The following is a 19,616-nucleotide window of genomic DNA, read 5'->3' on the forward strand; positions in this document are numbered from 1 at the left end:
CAGTAATAAAAAATAGTCTGTCGTGAAGGCCTTCGCCTCTTATGTAAAATACTTTCTGGAAACTTACAACAGGCCTCAAGTTGGTCTCAAAAGTGTCAAATTAATAAAAGTGACTCACTAAAATGATCAAATATGATCATTTAATGTCGATCTTGAGGAGACACAAGCAATAAAACAGACATTCATCCTAAATGGCATGTTGGGGACTTGAACTGATGTCTTTGTCCCACTGGCTGGCTTTAGAAAATGTGAAGGAAAGCCTTAACATTTTGACTTCTAAATATATTTCCACAAGTTTCATGGCTTTTCCTACTGCAGGCATACTTAAAATAGATAAGAAATAGAATTTCCTGTTTTCCCCACTATAGAAACTTCTGACTTTCACAGTTGGTTCACAGTAAAAAAAAAAATAAAAAAAAAAAACAAAGAAAAAAAACAACAACAGCAAAATGACTAAAGAATTGGGTAATTTTACATTTATTTCTTACAATTTAAGCCCAAAGTGTTGTGCTAACAGACTTCTTTCTGCTACAACAGCATTCTTTATCATTTCCGAAAACCTGTCATGTTATGTTGAAAACACATTTCTTTTTTCTTATGTTAAAATATATAACAGGGTTTAAATTTGCAAATGTCTTTACACTGGCACAAAAGGAAGTTAAGATCAAAGTGGTCTGTGTAAAATGAGTTTGACATCCCTGGTTTAATGTGTACATAAAAATGACAATATAAAAATATGAGAATAGCAACATGATGAAAGACTCATAATTGCACAAAAAAAACATGATTTACATTATGATTATATGTATATGCATAACCATAATCAATAGTGATATATATTGTGACACCCCTGGGTGAGTGTTTGCATACAGTACATCCTTTAAATTGCATCCATTCTTTAAATGACTGCTTTACATTACTACTATAGTCAACTGTGGCACATTAGATGTGGCCACATTTGACTATTGTCACTGGAAGCAGGATTAACTCTGCTTGACTCGTTACCCACTGTTAATCTGGAGCATGTGTCGTTCACAAGGGCTCGTCCGTATGCCGTTTAACAAAGCCTCGAGCTTGTTAAGCTTAATCATCTGTTTTTCTCATACACCACTAGTTTTTGTGATTCCCCTCATAGATGTTAAGAGTATATGTTATATGATATTTAATAAAATCATAATATAGCTCTGCTTTTTCCTAGTTCATTGAAAGCTGAGTTTTGGTTTTTACTTGCAAATATGTGAATTTATAAGCTATGATGCATTACTGAAGATTAAAAAGAATATAAAGTATTTAAAATGAGCTCAACTGTAGAAACTGGTTTTGTTACGTGCTAAAAATAACGCATTGGCTGCTTGGTTGGGGATCGACAGCTTTAATAAGAGTGTTGGTTCTTGTCTACCGGCTTTGTGTTAGCATGCTGTCTTCACAGATGATTGCAAACAGTCCATATCATGTTAGCAGCAGGGGATGGCCGTGTCTCTTCAGGGCACAATTTACACTTTACTTTCTGGTCCTTTAGCACAATAAAAATAAAGTTAATGTTCAGAGCTATGCTCATCAAAATTTGTAGACTGCTCCACTACTTTCCTCTCCCCACATACAAACTGAAGCCAGAAAAAAGGCACGTTTGAGTATCTTTATATATCCATCCATCATGCAGATAATTGGAGAACTTAACTTAACATAAAACTTAGATAAAGCTAACAACATTGTTTAATCAGTAAGATTAATGTAAATTCATGAATTTAGTTGAGCAATGGCTGGATTGTGTCACACCTAACCAGCTGTCAGCTCTACAAATCAGTGGGCAATGACAGATTTGCTCAGATTTAGTCACTTTACTGCATTTACATGACTTTAAAGTGGAATTTTAATTTATTGGTATCGTCATTAGATAATTTAAAAAAGAACACTTTTCTGAAATCAACATAACCCACATTATGCGACTAAACACATCCAGCATACACAGAGGAAAAATTGATATCAATCACCTCACTGCGTGTTTGACATTTGGAGTTAAATTGTGTTTTTGGGTTTTTTAAAAAAAAAAACATTGAGGTGTTTCTGCCAACACAATTACATCTGCCTTCAAAACCAATTTACACATACAATATGTGCAAATACACGGTGTAAAGGCAGTTGTTTGTGTGTGTGTGTGTATGTGCTGGACCCTTTCTATGGCTGTGCGTGCATGTAATTTCCACTGGATGTAGATACAATACAGTGCATGTATTTATGCTCATTTAAATCACATGTTGATTGAGGGCATTGATGTGATCATCAGGTATGAGGTGCTGACAGGAAAATAATGCATTCATTTGCTAGTATCACATAGCTACTCATATATAATCTATAGTGAGCAGAGTGTCATCGATGCCTTCTAAAGGCATACTACTGAGGTGGAACAGAGGAGAGGCTATGACTTGGCACACCGCCTCTGTGTCTCCTGCTGGGACCCTGAGCTGTCTCAGTCGCCTGTCACGTCCCCTGTATGTGTGTGTAGCTGTGCAATTCTACAACCACAAAAAAACAAAAAAAGGAGATCCAGCTGATGTGAGCACACGTGCATGGTGAGCGTGCACGCACGCCTAAAGCAGAGCGGAATATGGCTCAGAGGAGAGAGTGAGCGGAGAGCTGTCACACAAAGGGAGGCAGTCAGGGCCGCTCGCCCTCCTCCTTCCTCCTGCAAAAAAAAAAAAAAAAAAGCACACTAGCTCTGAAACGGCCTGCCCACGTGTTTTCTGTCACCTCATTCATTCATTTCCCATCGGTCTAATTTGCAGCATGGGGTTTGGAAGACTGGGGCACAGTTGGATTCAGAAGGCAGTGTTTTAGTGTTCTGACAGACTTTTCAGTTCTTGGTGTTTAAACCAACCGCCAGTCACCAAATGCAAAAATGCATGATACTGCAGATCACTCGCAAACTGGGGGGAATTATCTCCCGACACAATTTCATATTTAGCAATCAACTAACATACTGTTTTACCTCTTAACACCAGATAACTGGCAACCCATTTTACATTAAGGGTTGAGTGATAGATACTGTTTAAAACCACCTCTATTCCAAAGAGGTGAAAGGCAGATAGAAAAGCTTTTAACAGACAAACTGCAGTGCAAAAACATATGGAAAGGAGAGCTAAGTGAAAATTTGCATTTGGCTAAAATAAAACAATGGGTCACCAGTGACCTGGTGGACAGTAAGAGGGTAAAAAGACTAATGTGCAGCAGGAATCAAAAGCAATGCACTGAGAAAAATGTTAAAAACGCTTTTCATGTGTAGCACTCACTGCATTTTTTTCTCTCTCTAAATCACTCTGCGTGTTGTCATAATCAATGACATTAGCTTAATCAAACAGCCGTGTGCTGCAGATGTGACACTTCACGACTGCAGGATAAACTAGCTCTTTGGCTCTGAATTGCCACTGCATGCCAACTTCAAAAGATATCTGCTTTTTGAAGTGGCATGAAGGGTTGGTAAGCTGTTGCTAGTGCTGACAAGTAAAGGATTTGTGAGTTGCAATCTAAAGAGGAGAAGACATGAGAAGGAGGGTAACTTCTTGATTGCATGAGTGGCATTTTCTCCCAGTGGTCCTCTGACCCCGGTAAAATAGACCCTAAATAAAGAAGTGAGACATTTATATAGAAGTTCAGTCGGGTCCTCAGATTAGAACTGACACTCCATGTGGGTGATGTCAAGAGATAAAAACTGCAAGCTGCCCTGTTGGTGATGAATAGAGGACCAGATCTGTAGAATCACACAATACTGCTCTGAGCTTTGCACTGAAATAAGCTTCATATCATTGTGTTGTGAACCAGATCTGAACCAGAAAATGTGCCTTTATCTGAGGAAAATCACCCTGGGTGCTGCCACAGAGTAGACGCAGTTCATCTTCCCTTTATTGTCAGTGGAGGATAGAATTGCTGCACCCAGGGGTGGGCTTGCACCTTAGGCATGCACATTATGTTTTTATCATCATTTTAAGGATAGATGTATAGATACTCAGCTGTCAGAGGAGGCAGAATAAGCCTTACCAAACATAACAGAATACATTAACTGCAATCCATTTTATATATGGCTGCTTTTCTGTACATCTGTTGCCTGGATAATGTGTCAGCTCCTTAGAGGTACTTGTTGCAAATCATTGTGTTTAACAGTAATTTCAAAGCCTTCCAAAACTAGCTATGAAGAAAATGTGAAGAAACTGCTGCTAAGTGGTTGTGTCCAAAACCTGTATGCATTCTGCTAAAGGGCCATCAAATTAACTCAAACTGAGCTAAGCTGTACTTGTACTTGTCGTACTACCAAATTGTACAAAATGAGGCAGGTCAAGGTAACCTTTAATTAGTCAATTAAATACTGAAAGAGCACATTCTTATTGATTTGAACGCTTTCAAGTTTTGTGTAAATTAGACGTTACTGTAGAGAAGTCAAAGTGTTACTATGCTTTTATAAGGCATTGCAGATGCATGAACATTAAAAATGGGTAAGTTTGGCCTATTAGTATGTGGTTGCCAGGCAACTTGAGGATATTAGATGAGAACCTTCAGGGGCAGAAGACAAACCTGTGTGCCAGTTTTGTTGCTCTGCTCCTGCTCCTGTGTTGGAGGAGCTTGCAGGCAAATGTGACCTCTCTACAGGATGTGAGCCAATATTACAGTTTTAATATGGTTTCCTTTTACTAAATAATCCTGTTGTCATCATTATTTCCACATATTTGTCTGACAGATCAAATGTGCTTTGTCAGCTGTAGATTTTTAAGCAATATTTTCTATTCAGGTTGATGTTATGTCCTTTGAAGGTGACGCACACATTCAGATTGTGAAATCTCCGAAATTTGAATGTGGCATCTGCTCTTTCCTTTAACGTCAAAATTAGCTAAGCCATGTAAAATTACAGAGAAACACCCTTCAGCTTTACTGAAGAGGTGTTCTGTATTCTTGTGTGTTTGAACACCTCGCTATAAATGAACATCCATTGCCGCATCATTAGCTAGTGGAGACAAGAGATGAACTCATAATTTCCATTGTCAGTTCTGAGAGAGGCTCCCAATTATTTAGAAACAATTGAAGAGGTGGTGGAGGCATCAGCCAGGACGCTGCAATATTTCTGGGGAACAGGAGTGCATTATTCCTCATTTGGAGCTGACAGCTCTACCAGTCGGATAAAATTGCGACAAACAGATATTGTGATCCCAGAAAACTCTGCATTGAGACGTTTTGTTTGTAGCATAATGAGAGACTCACACAAACGCCCTGTTACATCTTGGACTTTTCGGGTTTTCATAATTATTTCATCTCAGGGAGTACTGTTTGAGCTGAAAAAAGGCCTTACTTTCCCCCTCATTAATCTAAATCCCAAATTCTTTAATTTATTATTCAGGAATGAAGCGAAGAGCTCTTACAGATTCAGTGTTTCAAGCTTATTAGCTTCCAAATTTGATGGCTTTTCAACCTCTGGGATCCTCAACATCGGTTCTACTTTTTTGTATCCCGTTCCCTAGATGCTGAAGGTGACTTCCAGGAGGCGATCAAGCAAAACACAATTTCTCAGTGATGTTGGTGTAACTGAAAATTCAGGTCATGCTATGTTTCCAGGTCCTTACTTCTTATTGGAGGGTTCAGCATTTCTATGGTGAGTGATTTTTTTTCCCTCAGTGATATCCTCAAATGGGCATATGAAATGGGAAAATACACACCTGCCACCTCTTACATTGGCGTGTATACACTTACTTACTCAGATCTACACTGCCTGAGGTTGTAAAATACAGTGGAGACATGAGAAAGTACCTCAAAAAGCACTTCAGGGTACGGGTTATGAGAGGTTCATTTCCTACACTAGGAAAAAGCTCTTTTACAGCCTTTAAAAAAAAAAAGAAGCTCAGTGGCTGACCCAGTGCTGAGGTAGCATGCTGTGCTCACTGATTTATGTCAAATTTACAATGCTCTCTTAGCTATATGAACAAGAATAATCAGGTGTCTTCCTATTTTGATATGCAAATTAATTCCCACACTGCCATCATGCATCTGTTTTGATCCTCAGGAAAATCCCAGAGCATTGTCCTCCTTTCATAGACGTGGCTCTTAAGGTGGATTTATGGTCTCTCTGAACTCAAGCCAGGAGGGTTTGTCTGCGACTTTTTTATGGGATCAGAACGATGCCACCTTGAAATGAAACTGAAAAAACATATTGTAACTGAAATAAATGTACTGAAAAATCTTGTATTGAAAGTGAAATTAAAATTGATAGTGAAAAACAATTAATTGAAATTGTAATTTTTTTGTTTCACTTACAATATTTTTTTTCAGTTTCATTTCAAGGTGGCATCGTTCTGATCCCATAAAAGAGAAGCTGGGAATTGTACCTTTAACACCGGCTCTCTTTTTTGTCAGTTGTTACTGAGCTGTGTGGGGGACTTGAAGCATTTCGAGGGGTATTGGTAGATACCGGATGCATGTAGGGAATGGTAATGCATCTCAGTTTAATAATGCCTATAAAGAGGTGGTTAGGGTCATGTTCAGTCTGAAATGAATATTCAGCTCTCAAAGACACACACACTCTAACGGTTCTAACAGTGAGGCTGGCCCAGATAGGAGAAAAACAACATAGACTGGAAGCTTTTTTCTCTCATGTTTACTTGTTTTCACCAATGAGCCCTGCACTTGTACTACCCTAAGCTCCAATAAATCTGGGCAATAAATGTATTTCGGAGTGCACGGTGTGCACTCAATAATAAAATCATCCATTTTGCAGAAAATGATACAACCCTAGTGAGTTGAAAAAATGATCAATTAAATTAATTAATGAAAGAATATCACCTTGCTTACAGTAAATGGGTACCACAGACCCAAGGATCACACAAGCGTGTGAAACGTTGGTCTTGCTTTTCGTTATAGGTCCTGTAAGTATTCTGTTGAGATTTACTATGAAAACATTTGATTGTGGTTGGATAAAATATTAGTGGTGTGCAATACTGCAAATGGTGTTATTGATCCAATACCAAGTAAATACAGGGCCGATACTGCCAATACCAATACTAATGCAGTGCAGTGTTTAAAGGCTTGTCCATGAAAATATTGTTGGACGTAAACTGCAAAAAAGGTTGGGGACTGCTGGTTTAAATGTGCGAAAGGCTATGAATAAAATAGACGTAATAGTCAATACATAAAGGTTCAGACATTTTTCATGTGCATGTTTGAGGTGAATTTATTTTATTTAAAAAAATGAAAAGAAACATTACTTAACACAATTAAGTGGGCTACATACTGAAGTATCAATCCTGCCACACTAGTATAGATACAATGCCAATGCCAGCGTTGATATTGATACTTTCGTTATTTGGATTGATCCCCTCCAACGTCCAAGCAATGTTGTGATTTTAGTGGCATGAAATTTCAGACCTTCATGAGTGTAAGATATTATTGTAGAAGTGAGAGTACTTAGGAACAAGATGGTGTACTGTCAATAACGTGAACCCTTGTCCACTATAGTAAACAGATCTGGTTTGAGTCAGTTAGGCTGTTGGGAGGGCATTAATGATAATGTTATGGAATGTATTGGGTCCACTAATTCATTCTTATTATTTATGTCATGTTTATTTATTTAAAGGGGACAATGCAGTTTAACATAATTCCATTATGCAGCTTGAAACGAATGTGCTGCACATAGAGTTTACAGCTATTGCTAATTTCCAACCCTTGTCCCTTGTTGGGCTTTTGCATTCACGATACACAAGAGCTAGTTTATCCTGCAGTCGTGAAGTGACAACACTCAATTCAATTCTGAGAGTAAAGTTACTACAAACCAATATGTTCCAAGAATAAACTTTTATCCTAAGATAATAGATTTCTAATCTCTCTTTTGGCATGAGAAGTTCTTGAACGAAAATGTCTTTCTTATGGCCTTTGCAGTCAACAGATCCTGGCCCGTTTTCTTACTTGTTCTGATTGCCATCACAAAAACTTCAAATAAGTTAATATCGTCTAAAAGAACAATGTTAAGTAACTCCAGTAACGTTATAGATGTTTGTTCTAGATTCTCTAGATATACTGTTACTATACTATGACATAAGTATATAACCTTCATATAGGTTATACCATTATTTGTAATCTGCCACCATTGCCTTTAATTACCAAGCCACTCTTCCATTTCCCTTTGTCTCTGCTGGCATGTGTATTATTTTTAGGAGGCTACCCATTGTGCAGGTGTTGAAAGGGCTACGCATTGAGGGTCAAATGTGACTTCATGAATTCCCGCGTTGATACGAGTGACCTATTTCTTTGTCTAGTATGTGCTAGATTCAGGACAGAGGGAGGACACACTCTGTAGCTGATCCCTTGCAAAGTTCATTCAGAATTTTTAGAGCACCAGTATCTCTGGTTTACAGCTAGTATTTTGCATATAAATGCATCCTTATTAAATCCCATTAAATCGTGAACATCATTTGGAAGGCCATTCCAGAAAAATTACGAACATGACATTGTAGGGATTTCCAATGCAATTTGTTCTACATATGCAATATAGAAATCAATAGGCAATTTTGAGGTGTTCCTGGCATCTCATTAATAGATCTTGTGCATCCTGAAGCCAGTTTCGTTGCATTTTTATACATTTCCTCATCCTCAGTTAATGGAAACCTGATAATGAGAAAGATATAAAATATATGTTTTCCAGTAAATCGTAATTGGTAAAATTGTGCTCTTCTGCTGAAGAACAGAGGCCTTTTAATAACACAGAACATGACAAAAGCAGATGGGTATATTTCTCACCTTTTTATATCACTGAAAGCTTTCTCATAACCCTGTGCCTGCCTACACCTAACTTCAAACTCAATTTGCTTCCACAAGTTGCCTGCCACCTTACCATTTGTGACCTGCTCCATCTGACTTAGTAAAAGATTTGTCATGTGCCTAATTTAGATATTCTATATTCTGGGTTTCCGGACCCACAGGGAAGGACATAATTGAATAGGCTGTGTCAAAGCCTCCCCCACTCCACAAAAACCTCCCAGGGACGTGCTAACGTTAATTATCTCCCATTGCAATATGGCCTAGTTTTATAATTACTGGTCCTGCCAAATATATTACAACATACTAAACCTCTCACCAGACAGTTATTAATTTAGTGTGTGTGATCCATAGACATGTGTTGTACAATTTGCCTACTTACCTTATTTACAGACAGGATAACAATATTTGTGCTCGAGGGGTTGACTGGGTTGTGCATTGCAATCACGCTTAGATTTAGAAATCTTAGACATGCTTTTCATTAGCTGTGCATAACTTATCACCATTAGTGCACTCATTTTAGCATCAAAGGGCTGTTGTGTGGAAGGCAACAGTCTACAGTCTTGCTAGCAGCTCTGTGAGGTTGCACTCACGCTTAGCAGTGCTTTGGTTTATGTGCTAAAATGCTAACGTGAGCTCAGTGTTGAACGTGCTGAGTGCATATATGATCTAACAATATTGTCCATATTAGTTTAGCATGCGCTAAGTGCTAATTAGTGTCATACACAAAATACACAATATACAGCTAAGGATTTAATTAAAGGATTAAATTAATAAACTATAGAGACAGAGCACATTTTGCTCCTACAGGGGGGAAGGGGGATCAGGCATCCCACTGATTTTTTTTTCTGCTATCAAAGACATGAAAAAAAAATATTCTGTGTTGTGGGATGCATTATCAACATAGTAAGGAATTTCTGAAAATAAAACAAAAAAGAAATGAGAATAAAAAAGTGGGTTAATTAATTTCACAGGCAATCTAAGGGTGTTTAATGTTACATATCCTGCAGGTATAGACAACCACATGAAAATTTGATAGGCACCACAAAATTGTGTGTATAAATATTTAATGGACTATACCTTACACAGTAGTTCAGTATCCTGCCATTTCCCAACTCTTGTACTTTGAGATATTGTCCATTAATGCCTCCACTCCACAGAATAAACCATATTTATACTTATAACTAGAGATGGCACAATACCACTTTTTTATGTCCGATACCGATATCATAAATTTGGATATCTGCCGATACCGATATGAATCCGATATAGTGTTTTATAATCAACAAAACTGTTTTTTAAATATCTTGCTGCATTTTCTATAAGTTCATACTCAAGTTTAAAACAACAACTACACTAAAGCTATTCTGTTATACCTGTATGCAAAAAAAAAAAATTTCATAGTTCAGCAATACTGATCAATCTAATAAACTTAAACCTACACCATCCTCCCTATTCTGGTATTTTAAAGAGTACTAAATATTAAGCAACCTAACTAAAAGGGTTCCAACTCCCAGCAACAACAAAAATAAATAAATAAAAAATAGGGAACCACCCCTCACGCGCCACCTCATGATGCTTAATCGACGTAATCAACCTTAATTTGATGCAGTGTGAAAAAAATGCACAGAAATCAATTATTTTTCAAGAAATATTAAATAGATTCAACATCTTTCTTCAACAAAATTTCAGACTGCACAGATGGTATCTTCCCAAAGGAAAAAGTACTATAGCTTACTAGGGTATATTAGACTTAATAGTCACTATATACAGTAATTGACTTCTATTCATTTTACATCAAATTAAAACTTTGGGTGTCAGATAATTATTTATTAAAAGCTAGACATTTTAAATGGGAATAAGAAAGAAAAGTATGTCTTTGTGCCCCCTTTTCCCTGTTAATGCCCTATCGGCCCCCCTGGCTAAACTTTGCTAGATCCGCCCCTGCACAGTTACCAGCGTCAGCTACGTAGAAAAAGATCCTGGTGTAGAAAGTAATATTAAATACATTCTAACAACAGCTGATCAAGCTTAAACGTGCTGCTGTTGTTCAGCCGCTGGTTTCCTCTTTCTGGTGCAAAGTGGGCCAAAAACAAACATGAGAGACGGACTCGCGACAGAAAAGCCGATCAGCTGATCATTTAAGCAGTTTCATGATTGAAGTAGCAGCAAGAAGAGGCAGTCGCTCCATATATTGTTTGTTAAGCTTAACGCAGGAATGCTTTACAAACATTCAGAGATGGACTTACACACTTGCTTTACTTCTCTCGGGGATAACTTTGTCGGAGATGAAATGCCGGGTTGCTAGCAAAGTTCCAAATGCTATCCAGACCACCGACAGGTCCCGCATGCCACAGCCGCTCTATCACGTGATTCATACTGCTCCGACGTGCTAACGTTCTGACGCGAGCTACGGCGTGTTGCAAGTTTTGTGAGGTGCTTTCGTGATATTTAATGGATTGGATTACATTTTTTATTTTTCTCCGATATCCGATCCAGTAATTTAGGTCAGTATCGGACCGATACCGATACGTAATATTGGATCGGTCCAGCTCTACTTATAACCAGACTGAATTCAGTTAATTCCATCACATTGCGATCAATTAGGTGCTTCAATTATTATATTGGATGAAGCTAATGTTTTTCTCTTAAATAAAGTACTTTAGTCTACTATGTATTCTTTTAATGTGCTTTAAGTATCTCAATGTTATTCTACTTTCTACTTCTGCTCCACTTCAATTTAATTATGAAACTTGTACTTTACATTGCATGTCATATATTTAGTTATTGGATAAGTTTGTAATACATTCCTTATTGCACTGTAATAGATAAAACTATCTAAAAGCAATTAAAGCAGTGAAAGTAATTAAAGTCATCTCCAGCTGTGAGTCAGTGAATCGATAACTATGATCCATTAATATCATGTATATGAGTCTTTTAGTTGAACTACTTTAAGCATATAATGATGCTAAAACATTTCTAATACAACTTTGGTAGTATTGTGACATTTACTGAAGAAAAAATACGTAATATCATCTGTATTAGGACAAAGGGCTGCGCATCAGCCCACCTCCACTACCTCATTTAAAAAGTGTAATGAAGAAAAGAAAAAAGAGTGAGAAACAAGAAAAAAAACACCCTGAACTTTCCACTGCTGACCAAAACTGCTCTAAAGACCAGGTTTTATGTAATGAAGTGCTATTTGGCATATAACATATGGGGTGAGAATTTTTAATTAAAAATTCAACAGTTGGATGAATTATTCTGTATCTCATCATCTTAGAGAGCCTGGGGTAAAACAGAAAGATGGTGTAATGCTGACCAGAAATGTTCCTCTTAAGCTTGCATTCCCAGGGTTGCAAGTCGTAAATAAGATTAATTATATATTCGGGAGCTTTTGGATAGAAATACCAACAAAAATGACCCTTTCAACAGAAGTGGGCTTTGGTGCCTGTTTTATTTTGGAAATAAAGTCACAGAGGGTCACCACTTAAGCATCCGTTTACGATAAGTGATCAGCCAAAAGTACATTACATTTTAAAACAGTGTTGTATTAAAACAGAAGCATAAAAATGCATTTTGCATTTATATATAAAAATATATTGCTTTTGCTGCTAGCTTGAATAGCTTCAGTCGTCCCCGGAGACAGAAAATTCTGGGTCATATTTACCTGCAGTTGGCGTTTTCTCACTCTAAGCCCATTAAAAAAGTATCTGACAGCGTGAAGACATCATAATAATGTGAATAATAACATGCATCATTATGCTGCTCCATGTTTACATGTTTAGCATAAGCTACACTTGTTGCAGTGGAAACTCTAGAATGAGATTTTAAATTATCTGCTGCATTCCTTCACTCGTGCTTTGATTCACTTCCTTTTTTTTTTAGCTCATTTTGTAATGGAAGAAAAGTGCACTGTATACCAAGGTCAGCATCTTCTTTGCGCCAGAGTTTACTGATCAAAATTGGAGAATGTCAAGTTTGACTGACTGAATTCTCACATTAAGCTTCATCGGCTTCATGTTACAGTAGATAAAATCCACAAAACTGGCACCGGTTCTTAAACTGCTGCCCTGTTACTGCGTGCATGCTGTGCTTTTATAGCTGGCCAAAGCCACCTGAGGACAGTTTTATGCCTTCAATTACTGAGTGCTATTCTAAAATTAAGGCCTGCAATTAAAAGACACACCACTTACCCAAATTATATCATTGACTAAAGGTTAACAGCCAGCCCAGCCAAATGTAGTTCAACAGAAAGCGAGTTGAGAAAAGCTGAACTCTATAAGCGCTTTCATATTTTTTTTTCCCCAGCGCAGTCCCCCAGCATTCGCCTTACATCGTAAGGCCATAATATATCCAGTTAACCCTCTGCCCAGATTTTATTGCACATATCCCCCAAGCAATGATCTATATCAAGCAGAGCCTCCTCACCTCCATTAGCACAAACACTTGATGAATTAAAGAATATGGTCTTCGTTATGCCCTACTTTTAGAAAATTAGTGTGTATGCATGTGTTAAGGGGTGAAACTGAAACTAAAGCTTGTTCTTCAGTGTACTGGTTGGTCTTCACCTTTAAAAGGATATATTCATACATGTATGCAGAATCACGGTCGCAGTGGACAGTGTTGTTGGTTATGAGAGTCTTTGTGGTGTCCATTGTCAGTTTGCTTATAGCTTATAGTCCATGCACAGTTGCGAGTCTGTATGGAGAGCAAGCTCCAGATCAATGGCAGCTATTTGATGTTGATGATGTATACAAAATGAGTAGTGCATGGGGCAAAGGATGAGTGACATATGTATGACGGGGTGGTGAATTAATTAGACAGTTATGCAACTAGACTATGGGATGTCTGTTATTGTGACCAATCATCATTTTGTATATTCCGCCACATGGAAAGCCCGGGGGTTTAAAACTGCAGTTAATTGTACGACCACTTGAGACTGGCTCACAAAGACTCCCATGTTCAAACCCCTGACTTACAGCAGTCTGGTAAACAAAATAATTTTGACTTTGCTCATCAAAATAATTCTTTATTGGGTGGATATTGTTATATCCCATTTATATGGAACACAAAACGCCAACACAGTCATGGCTATGGCTATGCCAGTCTGTTATACACTGTTTGTGTGCATGATAGGATAAGACTTGTTCTGAATGGACAATGTCTGCATATTTAAAAAAAATAGTGAAATTATTTCTTAATAAATTATTCAACTTTTTTTTCAGATCTGTGAAGACAGAAACAAATCATAGGCTCACACAAAGACACCCGACATCTGTGTGACCATCTTTGTCAGGCATTGCTTTCCAGCAAAGCCTTGCTTCAGATTTACAGCCCGTGAGTGGACTGTAAATCTCAAAGCTGTTGTTGCAGCTCGAGTCAGATCTTGATTCTTGTCATTTCTTATTTCAAGTGAAACAGTCATCCGATCATTTGTACACTGTGAGTGCCTTTCAGTCTGCGTGTCACCACTGCGACAGCACACTGTATCGTTATCGGTGAAATACCTGTATTCTCCATTACTAAGATTTCTCTCTGGACTCTGAGTCGGAACTGAGTTATCTTTTTTGAGAAGAGAATTTGCTTTTCTTAGCAGCAAACAGGTCTTCTTTCAGCAAACTATCCCTCCCATGAATACTTTTGTTGAGAAAAGTGGTATAAACTGCTTTTCTATATTACCAGAAGATTAAAGCGGACAGGACTTTGAACCTCTGGTCACTTTATCCATATTTGACAAAAATACTTTGGCTTTTCAACTTCCTTGAGACACTGAATTTCAAAATTTTGTGTATTCACATTCTGATCAATTCTAAATACTGTTTGACAAGACACTGTACATTTACTGACATCTCTCTCAATTTTTCTGTTTCATTGTTGTAAACAAGTGTATCATAAACAACTCTGCTCAGACAATTTATCTCACACAGTCGTCTTTTTTCTAAAAATGACCAATTGCTCATTTCTAGTTCCTCCCCGAGAAGCTGAGCGATAGAGAGACTTCCTCTAACTTAAAGATATATATCAGGAGTCTTGCAGACATGGAAATCTCTGGTAAACCATATGACAGACAGCTTGTCATTCGGAGGTTTTTACCTGCTGTCTGCCAAGACCCAAGTACAAGTTGGGACAGGCTCAAGCCCTGACCCAAAAATAATAATAAAATAGGGAGTCCAGAAACCCATGAATACTACCTTCCCCATGAGAGTGGATGTATATGCATCATTTTTATTCAGCAGCACAGTGAGAACTTGTGCAAAGTGTCACTGGGGTGATGTGACACTCAAGACAGAGCTATGCACCACCGCAGACAACACTTTCCACCCACTCCACAATGAGCTGTCCTCAGTGAGGAGCAAAGTTGAAAAGAACAAGTCAAGAGGTGTTACTCTGTGTCTTCTTGCAATAAATTCTCTATACAGGATGGTTTGTGCAAAGCATGAAAATAAACGCCATGCCCTTCCACTTTGGGTGACATGTGAATGTACCTGTCAGTACAGGTAATTGCTGGCTGAAATGTTCTCTATGTGTTCAGTTAGTACTTTTTTTTCTCTTATCTTTTCTTTCTGTTGAAATAGCATTTTCCATAATATACCATACACTGTCTATATTTGTCCAAGTCTTAAAAGTAATGAATACCCATGTTTTAACTGATTAGTGATCATGTTAGGCCTCAGTCTCATAGGCCCAGAGACCACTGGCCACTAGGGGGGAAGTGCGCATTGGTTGTGAATAGGGATGGGTATCGAAACCCAGTTCTTGTTGAGAACCATTGACTGTAGAAAAGATGGACGACGCGACACCGCCTCCTCCCATTGTGCAAAAATAAAGCCAAAATATCCCGCTTGTGGAGGCTGCCATCTTCCAAATTTGGAGCCAGAGTCTGCGCAGTAGTGACTTGAGGTGGAGTGACTGTGTAACACTCCCGCCCACACACCCGCTGGACGTAACCGCAAACACACCCCCCTACACTTTTTACATAGCCTGGCTGCTCGAGTTTTTTTGCTGGTTTACCGCGACTGACGACTCGTTAAATTAAGGTAAATACAACCATGTCACTGTTATAAAAAAAGACACACCTATCATCTTATAGTTCTAAAATCACTCTGTTGTTAATTCGTTAGTTAGATTAGCCGCTAGCATACACACAGTGTTGGAGGCTTGTTGCTAGCTAGTTAGCGATGCTATACACCGAATACTCTAATAGTCTCTGTTATTGAAGGATTCAGCACTTATGTTTTTTTTTATCCATTTTTAGACAGCGATGAGTTCATCTGCACACTCTACAGAGGCCCAGAATTACTGTTAATATCAAAAATATAATGCTGTCCTTTGAGATTTTAACATAAGACTGTGAGTGTAATGGATCTAAAACTGTTTAAATCTTCAGAGCCCTCTACATCCTGGTAACATGGAAACTTTAAAAACATCAGCAGAACGTTTCAGTAGTGTAGTCTAATTTGTTCTTTTCATTTAATAATAAAGTCCATATTATATCAACAGCTACATTCACCCTGGAGAGAAACTAGTGAGGGAGACCATCAGGACCAAGCTGGGTTTCTGGGTCCAGAGGTTTGGAGAAACTTCTTCCCTTTCTTTCATCACAGCTGTCCTGTGCCAGAAGTTCTGTTGACCCACTGAAAGAGGCATCATTTAAGAAACACCAGGAACACTGAAGCTCATCACATTGATCAAGCAGGACTCATGATCTTCACCAGCAGCTCCCTCACAGGGAAATCTTCAGCACTCCTCCGTAGGCCCGCCCCAGGAGATGGATAAACCCAGCATTTCATGAACACTGTGATGGAGACCTTTGGTTTGTGTAATGTTATAAATACTCGGATACTCCCCAGAGGCTCCAGACCTTTACATAAAGATATTATATTCAGTCCTGTAGAAAGTTATATATTTATTTAAAAATATATGATCCTCTCTGGTTACTCTGGTATGAATAACTCTGAATCACTTTATGGTAAATAACCCACTATGTGCAAAAACTGTGAAATAATTCCAGATGACAAGTTTGTAGTTCAGCATACAAGTGATGACCTTTGACCTTCATCAGGTTTTATTTAATTGTGTTAGAGAAAATCTCATGTGCTCTTCATGCAGCTGAGTACATCGCCTCTGTCAGTGCGCCCCAGGGTGGCTGTGGCTACATTGTAGCTTGCCATCACCAGTGTGTGAATGTGTGTGTGAATGGGTGGATGACAGGTTGTGTAAAGCGCTTTGGGGTCCTTAGGGACTAGAAAAGCGCTATACAAATACAGGCCATTTACCATTTACCATTTACATCAAGTGTTTAAAACGGAAGCTGTGCAGGTCTGAGATCAGCAGCTTTGTGAAACACCAAACTGAGGTCCTGTTAATGCTGATATATAGTGACACAGTTACATGGGTGATTAATGCTTTTGCTTTTTTGTCTTTAACTTTATCAATAAAGCTGCAGCTTTCACTGCAGCACGTGTTGTACTTTAACCTTTGCACTATTTTCATCAGTTCATTTTGCAGTTAACATGTGAACATGTTGGATGATCTGTCTGCTGTCACTGGGTGGTGCTGAGGTCTGAATCTGAGGGCAGCTCCTGTAATCACAAAGAGAACAGAACCATCAAACTCAGATATAAATTTTATCCCTCAAAATTGAAATAAAGCTGATTCTTCTGTCCTCACACACTCAGGATCTGAAGTTCTTCTCTTACATTTTTTTCAGTATTACAGTACACTACAGTACTTTAATCCATAGTTCCTGATTAATGAGGATCTACAAGGTACAAGCTTTTTTTAAAAAAAAAAAAGTTACTGCCTTTACAGATGTGGCAAGAGACTGAAAACATGCTGTTGTTTGCACATATTTAATATTCAGCTCTGCACAGGAGCTGAAGCAGGGTGTAGCCTGTTGCTTTTACAGCATAATACTTGTAATAAAAGTACAGTAACAGTAATTAGTGACTGAGTAGCCTGGGGCGTTTCTCTTGATTTCTTTAGCAAATTCATTCACCTGCACAGATTAGCTAAATGAACCCTGACAGCCGAGTGCTCATTTTAGCTAGCTAGGTCTCAGGACCTAGCTAAGGACGGTAGTTACGGATTAGCTTACAAACACGTTTAACTTACCGAAAAAGTGCAGCGGGGCCTCGGGTCCTTCAGTCGAGTAGTCCAGTTTACTGAAGAACACCTCAGGCTGTCAGGTTAAAACACTCGGTCGTGTTTTCGTAACGTAAACGCTGGCCCTCCTCTCAGAGCCTACGCTCTATCTGCCATTCCCGAACAGAGATACGCAAGTTTCTCCATGACTGCAGCTGCCAGTCAAAGCTGTTACGTTTCACCCCAATTTAACACCACCGCGGTAGGAATCAGAATCAAACTTATGGGAAAGGAGACCCCTTGGACATCAATCAGCATGATGAGAACTATTGATAACAAAAGAAAGGATCTTTGGAAAAAAATTATCTAAGGAGAATTAATTTATTTCAGTCCCATCCGCTAACATGGAGGAGGCGGGGTTTATGACCTATACTGCAACCAGACAGCAGGGAGCGATAGAGACGTTTTGGCTTCATTTTTGGGAAGCTGTCGCGTCGTTCATGTTTTCTACAGTCAAGCTGTGTCCCAAAACGTCGGCTGCATCCTCCAGAGGCCGCATTTGAAGGCCGATTACTCCGGAGCGACAATGAGCAACTGTTTACCGGTGCCAAAAACTCAGCCACTGTGGGTTGGAGGTACAGCAACAATATGCCGCTTTTAATCTGTTAGGTATAAGGGAGAGAGCTTAATCTGTCTTTTAGTCGGAAGTGTGTACATTTTGCTATGTATACTGTTCAGGAATTAAGAAGATTGATATGCTCTATTATTTTCTGTCTGTTAAGGCCATTCTTGAGAAGATGGGCCTGCAGGGTAAAGTCACCCCTTTGCAGGCGAAAAATGGGACAATTTAAAAAAAGAAATACAAAGTATGTATAGCTGTATTCAAATATGTTTTTTTTTTTAGCAAGTTAAAAACTTATTCATGTAAACCTGTACTGTTGCTTTTTTTGTCAACTGCCACTTTTTATTTCCTTTGCCCTTAGGACTTCAAGTATCCAGGGTCAGGCGAGGGAGTGAGTGGGAAGCCCACTGCTGCTACATGGCCCTGGTTTGCCCTCATGGATGAGGTGTTAGGACGGAGGCCTTCTACCAAGCCTCCAGTGCTAATTGCTTCCATCCATGAGGACACTCCAGGGCCCAGTTCAGCAGTGGGCAACCAAGTGTTGGATGAGGAAGAGCAGGAAGATGAGGGCCAGGTGGAGCAAAGAGGGGCAAAAAGAAAGAAGGACAGGGATGAGTTTTTGGATTAATCAGAGAGGACATGAGATTGCAGAGGGAAATGGAGGAAAGAAGAGCACAGGAGGCAAAAGATAGAATGGACAGACTGTTTGGTTTGCTTGAGAAACTTGTTGAAAAAAAAAAAGGATTAAATCTCTGTAAATGCTTCACCTTTATTTGCATTGTTTTTCCTTTTTTTAAAAAAAAAAAAAAAAAGAAACTATGTACAACATAAATTTTATCAACACAATTAATTAAAATGTCTGAAAAAAGTAACAATAGAAAAAACAACAAAAAACATGAATTCTTACGAATTATTATTACAGTTAGGATTAACCTGAGTGTCCCAGTAAGCACAGGTACTTTTAACCAGGTCTGATCTTTGGCTGGGCAGGAAGGAAGTCTCGGGCAGTGCTGCTGAATGTGCTGCTGAATGTGCTGGACCAGGACCAGAGAGATGGAGGAGGTGCCACAAGCAAGACCTTGGTTTGTATTTCCAGCCAGTAAATGGAACATCATACAGGGTG

The 19,616-nt window shown here is 38.7% G+C and overlaps 1 long non-coding RNA gene across 1 annotated transcript; it reads left to right on the forward strand.

Annotated features, from left to right (window-relative positions):
* Nucleotides 1-18,207: 18,207 nt before the first annotated feature.
* LOC146547759 (uncharacterized) lies at nucleotides 18,208-19,169 on the forward strand. Its single transcript, XR_014890843.1, has 3 exons — nucleotides 18,208-18,506; nucleotides 18,654-18,737; nucleotides 18,855-19,169. It is a non-coding gene; the product is annotated as an uncharacterized LOC146547759 (long non-coding RNA).
* Nucleotides 19,170-19,616: the final 447 nt, after the last annotated feature.

Source organism: Mchenga conophoros, linkage group LG23 (genome assembly GCF_057382185.1).
Source record: "Mchenga conophoros isolate Kocher_MC1m ecotype Shallow Benthic linkage group LG23, M_conophoros_male_GT1.1, whole genome shotgun sequence".
In the NCBI taxonomy this organism is placed as follows: domain Eukaryota; kingdom Metazoa; phylum Chordata; class Actinopteri; order Cichliformes; family Cichlidae; genus Mchenga; species Mchenga conophoros.